This window comes from Capsicum annuum, chromosome 7 (assembly GCF_002878395.1).
Source record: "Capsicum annuum cultivar UCD-10X-F1 chromosome 7, UCD10Xv1.1, whole genome shotgun sequence".
Taxonomy (NCBI): Eukaryota; Viridiplantae; Streptophyta; class Magnoliopsida; order Solanales; family Solanaceae; genus Capsicum; species Capsicum annuum.
The window spans coordinates 145,144,111-145,158,508 of record NC_061117.1 but is presented as its reverse complement, the minus strand read 5'-3'; positions in this window follow the sequence as shown (position 1 = coordinate 145,158,508).

The following is a 14,398-nucleotide window of genomic DNA, read 5'->3' as shown; positions in this document are numbered from 1 at the left end:
ATGTGACAGTTTTTAGGACAATGTTATAAATATTGTAATAAAAATTTTGAATTAAAAAATTATATATTTGAATTTGAAATACATTATCCCTTTTTTTAAAAAAAAATATTATCTTAATAAATAAAAAATCAGAATTGAAGAGTTCTAATAGACTCTTACTTTTTCAAACCTACATCTTATAAAATTATATTGTATTATATTATATATATATATATATATATATATATATATATATATATATATACATACACATAAAGAGAGAGAGAGAGAGTTTATTTACATAATAATAATAATCTCTATCTCTAATATATTAAAAGTGTAAGGACCTTAGAAATATTGTTTGAATTTTTTATCCTTCATTAAAATGCTCAATAATATTATTTTTGGTAAATAAATAATACCGGTGGTAGCTAGAATCCTCATGTGATTCTATCTCGGTGAGTACAAATAGTTGCACATGCACAATACCAAAAAGAATCACAAAAATAGCCTTAAAAATATTGTTTGAACTTGTCGGAGTAGGGGTAGCTAGAACCCTCATGTGATTCTATCTCGGTATTACTCATGCGACACGAACATTCTTGTATCAAAATTATATGAAAAAATGAGACTAAAAATAATAGGAAAATTGTAGTCTTTGTTGATCTCATGCATAGATAATTATACAAAAGTTATTGTGTTTGTGCTTACTCTTATTCAGTGCATACAAGCAGTAATGTTTGTGGAAAATGACATATTTGGCATAAAGCCATAGTTATTAACCATACAAGAATAGGCAATCAATACTCTAATATAGCTTCTGAGAGGATAAACTAAGTATCAAACCTTCACTTACTAAAAACTTAAAACATGTAGGGAGACATAGTTTTATCGCTGAAAACTTAACCTTAAAAATAAAATAAATCGGATGATATATACAGAAATGTTATACAAGGAACTTTCAACTGAAACATAAAATTTTCTTGTATAAAGCTTTAGTTAAATAAAATAATCCTGATGATATACACAGATGCATAGCTTTAGTATCTCTTACTATTTTGGTAATGCTAATGCATGTTATTCTTTTAGCCAACTCCTCATGTAGTGGCACATTAGCCCTTTAACTTTTACATTTTTTTTTATCTATGATTCATGGTTGTAGTTTTGTGTCTAAAATGAAAGGTAAGTGTAACCATACATACACTAATCCTATGTCATAACTGTTTGTAGAATACACGTAGTAGAGAGAAAAGTTGTCTTTATTATTTTATATTGCTTCTTTGTCTTTATTGTTACATATCTATTTTTTGATATGTTGTGATCCCAAAGATATTAATTTAATAATATATGTTCTATTGGCATTATATGTGATTTTAAATAACCTTTTTTTTGTGCAAATGAATTTGAAAGAAAGAAGCAAGAAATATTAGGTGCTCAAAGTGCATTAGCTGCGAATGAAGAAACCAATTCAGCTGGTCAATCTTTACAATTAAGTGAAATGAATATCTGGGTACAATCTGTTGGTGGAAAGAAAAATAAAAGAGTCAAAGGTCTTGGCTCCTTGGGTAGAACTATAAAGGCATCTAGGCAATCAGCATCCACTTTAACAGAAGAAATTGATGAGATGATCAAGGCTCAGGTAAATTCTTCAAATGTTAGTTTATATGTTCAGTTGCAGAACGAACGAAAAAAAAATAAGAGAATGAGAAAGGAATTAGATTCATTAAAAAAACATGTATACAAAGAATCATCCCAAGAAGACAGTCAAGCTTATGATCAGGATGAAAATGATGATGACTCCGATAATGTGATTGAAAGTGATTCTGAGCGTGATATGTTAATCAAAGTGGCACGATCAAGATTGACATGGCTGAAAGTATCATCGAGGATTCAAATTTCAAATATTTTATTTTTGATCATTTAAGAATCATACACTATTGATATGGATATTACTGATAATGATTCTTTTATTGGTACACTGTTGATGAGGATGTTATGGATTATGATTTTTTGTTAGTTCTAATGATTTACATAAGAGTTGTGATGAATGATGTTTTTAAAACTACCGAAGATTTCAAATAGATCCTTTTCTAATTGTGATATTTACCTAGCGATTTGCATATGAATTATTGCTTGAGAATTTTCATGGGGTTGTACATGCTAAATATTCATAAAAAAATTGTGATAATTTGTTACTTGCAGATTTACTTGGAGCTTTTCATAAGAATTATTTGCAAAATTTTATCATAAAAATTTTCAAGTAATTTTCTTTTGTTAATTAGGAAATTTCACCTCCGAACTTCCTACAGATTTAGTTGGAGATCTTCATAGGGATCTACTTGTGAAATTTTTCTATGAAAATTTGAAAGAAAATTCCATTTCATATGAAATTCTACCAAAAAACACTTGCAAATTTTTGATAGTTAATAGAAGAAAAATTCAAAAGTAATGTACATGCGGATCTATTTCCCCAAGTAAATTACCTAGAGATTTTCTAAATTCCCAAGTAACAGTTACCTACGAAGGCTTTTCCATCTGATTTTAATTAGAAGGAAAATCCGCAGGTAATCAAATTACATGGGGATTTTTCTATATTATCCCAATGAAAATTCTCATGTAATCAACATTTTTCTTGTAGTGGCGGGTATTTATACTAGTATATATATAAAATCAAAACTAAAAGACCCACAAGTAGTCAATTGACAGCACAATAGAAAGCCACGTGACAGTTTTTAGGAAAAGGTTATAAACATTGTAATAAAAAATTTTGAAATAAAAGATTAAATATTTGAATTTAAAATCGATTATCCCTTTTTAAAAAAATAAATATTATCTTAATAAATAGAAACCCAGAATTTAAGAGTTCTAATAGACTCTTACTTTTTCAAACCTATATCTTATAAATTATATTAAATTTTATATATATATATATATATATATATATATATATATGTAACGCCTCGAATCTGGTACCCGGAATGCTACACGGTGCTCATGACCCCGAAGGACCACAAGCTAACCCATGACTGATATCTATAATTGGGCACTGCATAATATACTGTATAAAAGCGGAAAAGGGCTGAAAGGCCATAAGGTTCAAATATCTAATAAAACATAACATCTAGAAATACAGTATATCAATTCCAAAACAAAACTGAAATAACTGTCTAAACATGGTATAGTCTAGAAGCCTCTAAACTATCTAAAAATTGTGAAGTTAATGGGACATGTCCTCAACTAACTCCAGACTACTAAAATAATAAAGTAAAAAAATAATCATGCTATCCTCGAATGATGAGGACTCACTGCTAGTCTGGCTGCTGAACGTCTGATCTATTAAGGGTGCTCTGGAGCTCGTACTTCTGAACATATGGTATAAAAATACCATAGCATAAATGTGTTAGTGTGATTGAATATACTGGTATGCAAGTGAGGTAGGCTGAATGCAAGGGGTTTATATGCTTGAACAATACTAACTGACTAAATAACATAAACGTGATAATACATGCATGAATATGTGAACTGTGACTGAGATTATGACATCACTGAATCTAAATACTGATAACATAAGTTCGTATAACTATTATACTATTATCTGAATGACTGTGTCTGATAGTCCTATTTTTTATGAAACTAGTTGAGTTCCGTACTGAACTGGGTAACTGTATCTGACAGTCCTGAATTCTGTAGAACTATCTGAGTTCTATTACTGAGACTGGGACTGTAACTGTGGGAAGTAGTCATCTAACTGACATACCCTGAATAAGATAATATAATTGAGTTGGGGTCCAATCTGTAACCCTAATTAGAAGGGTGTCAATACCACGCCACTGGTAAGGACAAGCTATGAGTAACCCTCATCTAACAAGTACTCTAAGAAGAATGGTAGGACCCTCATCTAATAGGTTAAGTCACCTCATCAACCCTCATCTAATAGGTTAGATATCTCAACCTACGCTCGCTATGTAGTTCTAGAGTGCAAGGATTGCATCTAAGAATCACACCCTCTACTCGCACGTGAGTTCCCATCCTTAGGCTCACTCGCTGTTGAATCCTAATCCCATCTGATTAGACACTGAATTAATTATATTGAACTGACTGGACTGAGTTCACTGAGTTTCGTTAACTGACAGAATATTACTGAGATTTGATAACTAACTGAGATTACTGAAATTACTGAGTTTTTTCTAAGTCATGATACTAATTGAATTCTACTGAACATGGCTTGACTGAGAGTATCTTGAAAACTAACACTGGATCTAGGCACACAACTAAATTATCGGGTACATTTACCCGCAGTACTCGATAGCATGAAACTGACAAAACATGATACTTCCTGGACTCACGACCATAATCAACAATCCATAATACAATCATTGGTGAATTTCATGAGGCACTTGATTATCATGGTTTGGTACATGAATATGAATGCATATAAACATTTCATAATTTCATAGGGCTAATCTTATGAACAATCCATCAAATAATTTCAATGCATAACAATAACATGAAAGTCATTTTGAATATAAGGGTAAAGCATGGGTTGATCAATTTGGTCATAATTGAGTCCTAAAGCATGATTCTTATTCTCTTGGGCATTTTATCAAACACATTGCATACACAACCTTAGAATTAGGCATATACACTAGTTCATATGTCATGGTTACTTTAATCAACTCAATTTAAAAGTTTCCAGCCCGCATACTAGCATAATTTCATGAAAAGTATATAAAGACTCCAACTTGGGATTCATACAACCACATTAATATAATTAAAATCAACTCACCACATGGAAATCACAATTCATGAGTTTAAAATGGGATTCTTGAGCTTCATGGGTTAAATAAACCCATGAAACAACACTTTACATACCTGGGTGAATGATTTATTGAAGATTGGTGGAGGAAAGCTTTAATTCTTGACTTGGGATTAAACACCTAGGGTGTCCTATTCTTGGGGATTGATCTTTGAGAGAAATTCTAATTTGGTGTTGTGGATAAATAATGTAGTTATGAACTCTGGTATAATTAGGGGTTAAAACGGGTGGAAAAATATTCAAATACCCTTCTAAAAATGGCTCAAAAGTGGCAATGGTTTGGGCGATGGTCCGTCACTAGATCGACAGCCCGTCAGTCCTGACCATCACACTTGACCAGAAGACGGGTTCACTGCCTTAGTCTCGACGGCTTGTGCGATGGTCCCCTTCACTATCTTGACGGTCCGTCGGCCTGACCATCGCTTCTGGGCAGTTCCGACAGTTCTCTCTAAAAGATCCATAACTTTTTACTCCGATACCGAATTTGGATGAAATTGGTATCGTTGGAAAGCTAATTCAATTTACCACATGATAAAAATTTGAAATTAGGGAAATTCTATCTGATTTTAACATTAATTATTTAGAAATTCATCACTAACTCTTCTGGAGACTAGATTTGACTTAAAAAAAAGTTTGGGGTATTACAATATATCTATGTATATATATGTATGTGTGTGTGTGTGTGTGTGTATATATATATATATATATATATAAGTGTGTGTGTATATATAAATATATATAGAGAGAGAGAGTTTATTTACATAATAATAATAATCTCTATCTCTAATATATTAAAAGTGTGAAGGACCTTAGAAATATTGTTTGAACTTTTTTCCCTTAATTAAAATGCTCAACAATATCATTTTTGGTAAATAAATAATACCGGTGGTAGCTAAAATCCTCATATGATTCTATCTCAGTGAGTATAAATAGCTGCACATGCACAATACCAAAAAGAATCACAGAAAATAGCCTTAGAAATGTATTTTGAACTTGTCGGAGTGTGGGCAGCTAAAATCCTCATGTGATTCTATCTCGGTGGTACTCATGTGAAACGAACATTCTTGCATCAAAATTATGTGTAAAAATAAGACTAAAAATAATAGAAAAATTTTAGTCTTTGTTGATCTTATGCATAGATAATTATACGAAAGTTATTGTGTTAGTGACTACTCTTATTCAGTGCATACAAACAGCTAAGTTTGTAGATAATGACATATTTGGCATAAAGCCATAATTATTAGCCATTCAAGAACAGACAATCAATACTCTAATATAGCTTTTGAGCGGATAAACTAAGTATCAAGCCTTCACTTACTAAAAACTTAAAGCAGGTATAGAGACATAGTTTTATTGCAAAAAACATAACTTTAAAAATCAAATAAATCGGTTGATATACACAGAAATATTGTACTAGGAGCTTTCAACTGAAACATAAAATTTTCTTGTATAACGATTTAGTTAAATAGAACAATCCTGATGATATACACAGATGCATAGAGTTAGTATATCTTACTATTTCGGTAATGATAGTGCATGTTATTCTTTTAGCCAACTCCTCATGTAGTGGAACATTATACCTGTAACTTTTACATTTTTTTAGCTATGATTCAATGTTGTAATTTTGTGTCTAAAATAAAAGGTAAGTGCAACCATGCATACACTAATCCTATGCCATAACTATTTGAAGAATACACGTAGTAGAGAGAAGAGTCGCCTTCATTATTTTATATTACTTCTTTGTCTTTATTGTTACATATCTATTTTTTGGTATATTATGAACCCAAAGATATTAATTTAATAATATATATTCTATTGGCATTATATATGATTTCAAATAACCTATTTTTTATGTAAATGAATTTGAAAGAAAGAAGCAAGAAATATTAGTTTCTCAAAGTGCATTAGCTGGGAATAAAGAAACTAATTCAGCTGGTCAATCTTTTCAATTAAGTGAAATGAATATCTGGGTACAATCTGTTGAGAAAAAAAAAAAGAAAGAGTTTGTAATTTCCCAAATCTGGTACCCGAAATGCTACACGGTGCTCATGACCCCAAAGGACCACAAGCTAACCCATGACTGATATCTGTACCTGTATACTGTAAAACATTATGTAAAATGTGGAAATAATAGACTGAAATAAGCCATAAGGTTCAAATCAAATAAAACATACTATCTAAGAATACGGTATATCAATACCAAAAGATGAACTGAAATAAACTGTCTGAACATACTATAGTCTAAAAGCCTCTAAAACAGAATTGTCTGAATAAGGAGTTGATGGGACATGTCCCCCAACTAACTCCAACTACTGAAATAAACTAAGTAATAAAATAATAAAGAAATGATCATGTTCTTGAAGAATGAGGACTCACTGCTAACTCTGATTGTTGAGACTAGAAAGCTATTGATGCTCTGGAGCTTGTTCTTCTGAACCTATGGTATAAAATACCATAGTGCAAATGCGTCAGTATAATTGAATGTACCGGTATGCAAGTGAGGTAGGTTGAATGCAAGGGTTTATATGCATGAACTATGCTAATCAACTGTATAACATGAACGTGAGAATACATGCATGAATAAATGACTGTAACTGAATTCATAATGATACTAACTACTAAGTCTGAATACTGATAACATGAGTACTCATAAATGATACTGAGCAATTGTATCTGACATTTTAGGCTCTGATGGAACTAGCTGAGTTCCATACTATTTTGAGTTGACTGTATCTGACAGTCTTAAATTTTGTAAAACTATTTGAGTTCTATTACTGAGACTGAGACTAAAACTGTAATTGTGGGAAGAAGTCATCTAACCAAAACATCCTAAATAAAGCAATATAGCTGATTTGGGGTCCAATCTATAATCCTAATTAGAAGGGTGTCAATACCACGCCACTGGTAAAGACAAGCTGTGGGTGACCCTCATCTAACAGTGTCCCCAAAAGAGGATGGTGGGACCCTCATTTGGCAGTGTTTATACCTCTCATCAACCCTTATCTTTCAGTGTTGATGCCTCAAGCTATGTTGGTTACATAGTTCTGGAGCACAAGGATTGCTGCCAAGGAGCACACCCTCATCTGCCAGTGTGTGTACTCATCCCTGGGTTTACTCGGTGCTAAAATCCTACTCCTATCTAAATAGACACTGAACATAATTAACTGAACTAATTTGGATTGAGTTCATTGAGTTTTGTTGGCTGATGGAATACTACTGGGATTACTGAATATCTGAGATTTTTGAGGTTACTGAGTTTACTGAGTTTTCCTGAGTCACATGACTGACTGAGTTTCAATGAACATGGCTCGACTGAGAGTATCTTAAAAACATGAATCTGGCTCTAGGCACACAGGGAAATTATTGGGTACAAGTACCCCCAGGACTCGATAGCATAAAACTGAAAAGACATGACACTTCTTTACACAGGACCATAGTCAACAATCCATAATACAATCATTGGGGAATTTTATGAGGCACTTGATTATCATGGTTTGGTACACAACTAGGAAAGCATATAAATATTTCATAATTTCATGGGCTAATATCATGAACAATCAATCGAACGATTTTAATGCATAACAATAACATGAAAGTCATTTTGAACATAAGGGTAAAGCATGAGTTCATCAATTTGGTCATAATTGAGTCCTAAAGAATGATTCTTGTTCTTTGGACATTTTATCAAACACATTGTATGCATATATTAAGGCTTAGGCATAAATATTGAAATAATACATCATGGAAATATCTTACACTTCCAATGAAAGAATTTCAACCATATACTAACATATTTCATGATAACCATTATAGACTTCAATTTGGAAATCAAGCAATAGCATAAACATGGATACTATTCAATTATACCATGGAATCTAAAATTTAGATTTCAAATAGGGTTTCTTGAGCTTCATGGGTGTAAAGAACCCAGAATCACACTTGACATACCTGGGTGGATGATTTCTTGAAGATTGGTGGAGGAAAACTTGAATTCTTGACTTGGAATTAAACACCTAGAGTTTCTTTTTCTTGGGGATTGATCTTTGAGAGAAACCCTAATTTGGTGTTGTAGATGAATAATGGAGTTATGAGCTCTGGTCTGGTATAATTGGGAAAATTCTATCTCATTTAAACATTAATCATTTAGGAAGTCATCACTAACTCTTCTAGACTAGATTTGACTTAATGAAAGTTCGAGGTATTACAATATCTTCCCCTTAGGAACATTCATCCTCAAATGGGACTGACTAGACTGGGAAAGCTATAGACTAATCTTACTTAAGGGACGTGAACATTTGAACATGTCTATGATGCTGGAACTTCTGATATACCGAAATCTCATACTGAATATGCATGTCTGATGCATGGATTGTGATAAATAGTCTTCATGAATGCATGACTAAAATTATTGAGAAGCTGAGTTTCTCATAATGAGAATACATATCTGATGCATGAATACGTGACTGACATGATACATGAACATATGACTGGATATGCAAGGGCATTTGATACCAAGTTTATAACTGAAATCTGAACATGAAACTGAAAACCTTAAGGAGAACTGTTACCTTTAGCTAGATCTGAGTTAGAAGAGAAGAGGTGAGGGTAATTGGTTTGCATATCAGCTTTAGCTTCCTAAGTAGCTCCCTCAACAGATTGATTCCGCCAAAGAACTTTTACTAGAGGAACTTCTTTGTTCCTCAGTCTACATGTCTGATAGTCTAGGATTTCGACTTGAATCTCTTCAGAAGAGAGGCGGTTCTGAACATATATTCTTTGAATAGGGACTACGATTATGGGTCACCTATGAACTTCTTGAGTAAAGAGACATGGAAGACTGGATAAACTTTGGCCAGATCTGAAGGCAACTCGAGCTCATAAACTACCTTGCCGAAACGACTGAGAATTTTGAAGGGACCAATATATCGAGGACTGAGCTTTCCATTCTTGCCAAACTGCTTCACTCCCTTCATGGGAGAGATCTTTAGATAGACATAATCACTATTCTTTAACTCGAGATCCTTTCTGTGCACATTCGCATAAGACTTTTGTCGGCTCTGAGCGGCCGAGAGTCTTTCTTTAATCAACTGGACTTTCTCTAAAGCATCGAAACTAAGTCAGGCCCTATAATAGAGGTCTCACTAACTTCGAACCAACTAATTGGAGATCTGCATCTCCTACCATAGAGAGCTTTGAATGGAGCCATCCAAATACTGGAATAATAGATGTTGTTATATGCAAACTCACTCAATTACAAGTGGTCACCCCAACTACCCTTGAAATCAGTTGCACACTCTCGCAGCATATCTTATAAAGTCTGAATGGTCCATTCTGCTTGGCCATCTATCTGAGGATGGAAGGATGTACTGAGATGGACTTGGGTACCAAGACCCTTTTGGAATGCTTTCCAGAAATGAGAGGTGAATTGGGTACCTTTATCTGAGATACTAGATAATGGAACACCGTACAATCTGATCAACTCTCTGATATAGAGTCTGGCGTAATCCTTGGTCGAATAAGAGGTATGGACTGGAAGGAAATGAGCTGATTTGGTCATCCTATCTACAATGACCCAAACTGAATCATGCTGTCGATGAGTACGAGGTAAACACTTCACAAAGTCCATGTTCACTTCTTCCTACTTCCAAATAGAAATACTGAACTCTTGCATGGACCCACTAGGCTTCTAATGCTCTATCTTAACTTGCTGATATATAGAGCATTTAGCCACAAACTCTGCAATATCTCTCTTCATCCCACTCCATCAATAGATCTCCCACAAATCGCGGTACATCTTAGTGGCACCTGGATGAATCAAGTAGTGTGCATCATGTGCTTCTGTAAGAATTCGTTGCCTCAAGTCATCTACACTTGGAACACACGAACGACCCTGACAACGCAGAACACTATCTCCCTCTTGTAAGAAAACCTCTACTTTCTGATCTCTGACCAACTCATTCAACTTAACAAGAATGAAATCTCTATCTTGCTTTTCCTTTACCATGGAATCTAGGGACGATTTTTAACTACTCTGAATCCATATACTACCTTCTTCTGAATCAACTAAGCAGATGCCTAGTCTAACAAATTGATGGACTTTCTGTGCAACTTTTTCTTACTGTCCTCAACATCATGTAAAATGCAGAAATAATAGACTAAAATATGCCATAAGTTTCAAATCAAATAAAACATACTATCTGAGAATATGGTATATCAATACCAAAACATGAACTGAAATAAACTGTCTGAACATACTATAGTCTAAAACCCTCTAAAACTGAAATATAAATAAGGAGTTGATAGGACATGTCCCCTAACTAACTCCAACTACTAAAATAAACTATGTAATGAAATAATAAAGAGATGATCATGTCCTCGAAGAATGAGGACTCACTGCTAACTCTGACTACTGAGATTGGAAAGCAACCGATGCTATTGAGCTCGTGCTTTTGAACCTATGGTATAAAAAATCATAGCACAAATATGTTAGTACGATTGAATGTACTGGTATGCAAGTGAGGTAGGTTGAATGCAAAGGTTTATATGTATGAACTATGCTAATCGATTGTATAACATGAATGTGAGAATACGTACATGAATAAATGACTGTAACTAAATTCTTGATGATACTGACTATTGATTCTGAATGCTGATAACATGAGTACTGATAACTGAAATTGAGTGACTATATCTAACAGTCTAGGTTCTGATTGAACTAGCTAAGTTTTGTACTATTCTATGTTGACTGTATCTGATAGTCCTAAATTCTATAGAACTATCTGAGTTGTATTACTGAGACTGAGACTAAAACTATAACTGTGGGAAGTAGTCATCTAACCGACATGCCTCAAATAAAGCAATATAGCTGAGTTGGGGTCCAATCTGTAACCCCAAGTAGAAAGGTGTTAATATCGCGCCACTAGTAAAGACAAGGTGTGGGTGACCCTCATCTGACAGTATCCCAAAAAGAGGAGGGTGAGACCCCTATCTGGCAATGTTTATCCACCTTATCAACCCTCATCTGCATGTGCTGATGTCTCTACCTATGCTAGCTACATAGTCCTGAAGCGCAAGGATCGCTGCCAAGGAGCACACTTTTATCTACCAGTATATGTCCTCATCCTTGGGTTCACTCGGTACTAAAATCCTACTCTTATCTGAATAGACACTGAACATGATTAACTGAACTAATCTGAACTGAGTTTATGAAGTTTCATCGACTGACGAAATACTATTGAGATTACTGAATTTCTAAGATTTCTGATATTACTGAGTTTATTGAGTTTTCCTGAGTCACATGACTGACTGAGTTTCTATGAACATGGCTCGACTGAGAGTATCTTAAAAACATGACTCTGTATCTAGGAACACAGCTAAATTATTGGGTACAAGTACCCCCAGGACTCGATATCATGAATCTAACAAGACGTGACAAGTCTTGACACATGACCATAGTTAATAATCCATAATACAATCATTATGGAATTTCATGAGGCACTTGATTATCATGGTTTAGTAGATGAATAGGAAAGCATATAAACATGTCATAATTTCATAGGCTAATCTCATGAACATTCCATCAAATGATTTCAATGCATAACAATAATATAGAAGTCATTTTGAAAATAAGGGTAAAGCATGGGTTAATCAATTTGGTCATAATTGAGTCTTAAAGCATGATTCTTGTTGTTTAGGCATTTTATCAAACACATTGCATGCATATATTTAGGCTTAGGAATGAATATTGAAATAATACATCATGGCAATATCTTACACTTCCAATGAAAGAATTTCAACCAAATACTAATATATTTTCATGATAGTCATTAAAGACTTCAATTTGGAAATTAAGCAACAGCATAAACATGGATACAATTCAATTCATACCATAAAATCTAAAGTTTATATTTCAAATAGGATTTCTTGAGCTTCATGGGTGAAAGGAACCTATGAATCAACTCTTGACATACCTGGGTGGATGATTTCTTAAAGATTGGTGGAGGAAAACTTGAATTCTTGACTTGGAATTAAACACCTAGGGTTTCTTGTTCTTGGGAATTGATCTTTGAGAAAAACCCTAATTTGGTGTTGTAGATGAATAATGAAGTTATGAGATCTGGTTTGGTATAATTGAGAAAATTATATCTAATTTAAACATTAATCGTTTAGAAAGTCATCACTAACTCTTCTGGAGACTAGATTTGACTTAAAGAAAGTTTGAGGTATTACAATATCTCCCCCTTGGGAACATTCGTCCTTAAATGGGACTGACTAGACTGGGAAAGCTGATAAACTGATCTTCCTTAAGGGACGTGAACATTTGAACATGTCTATGAGACTGGAACTTTTGATATACTAAAATCTCATACAGAATATGCATGACTAATGCATGGATATGTGATGGATAGTCTTCATGAATGCATGACTAAAATTACTGAGAAGCTGAGTTTCTCATGATGATAATGCATATCTGATGCATGAGTACCTGAATGACATGATATATGAACATATGACTGGATATGCAAGGGCATTTAATACCAAGTTTATAACTGAAATCTTAACATAAAACTAAAAAAACTTAAGGAGAACTGTTACCTTGAGCTAGATCTGAGTTAGCAGAGAAGAGGTGAGGGTACTTAGTTCGCATATCTGCTTCTGCTTCCTAAGTAGCTCCCTCAACGAACTGATTCCTCCAAAGAAATTTGACTAGAAGGACTTCTTTGTTCCTCAGTCTACAAGTCTGAGAGTCTAGGATTTCAACTGGAATCTCTTCATAAGAAAGGTTGTTCTGAATATCTATGCTCTGAATTGGGACTACGACTGTCGGGTCATCTATGCACTTCTTGAACAAAGAGATATTGAAGACTGAATGAACTGAGGCCAGATCTGAAGGCAACTAGAGCTCATAAACTGAGGCCAGATCTAAAGGCAACTAGAGCTCATAAACTACCTTACCGAAACAACTGAGAATTTTGAAGGGACCAACATATGGGGGACTGATCTTTCCCTTCTTACCAAACCGCTTCACTTCCTTCATGGGAGAGATCTTTAGATAGACATAATCACCAATCTTGAGCTCGAGATCCTTTCTGTGCATATCCACATAAGACTTCTGTTGGCTCTGAGCGGCCTGGAGTCTTTCTCTAATCAATTGAACTTTATCTAAAGTGTTGAATACTAAGTCAGGCCCTATAACTGAGGCCTCACTAACTTTGAACCAACCAAATGGAGATCTGTATCTCCTACCATAGAGAGCTTCGAATGGAGCCATCCAAATACTGGAATGATAGTTGTTTTTATATACAAACTCAATCAAAGGTAAGTGGTTACCCCAACTACTCTTTTAAATTAATTGCACACACTCGCACCATATCTTCTAAAGTTTGAATAGTCCTTTCTGCTTAGCCATCTATCTGAGGATGGAAGGCTATACTGAGACGAACTTTGGTACCAAGACCCTTTTGGAACACTTTTCAGAAATGAGAGGTGAACTTGGTACCTCTGTCTGAGATAATAGATAACTAAACTCCGTGCAATCTGACCAACTCCCAGATATAGAGTCTGGTATAATCCTCAGCTGAATAAGAGGTATGGACTGGAAGG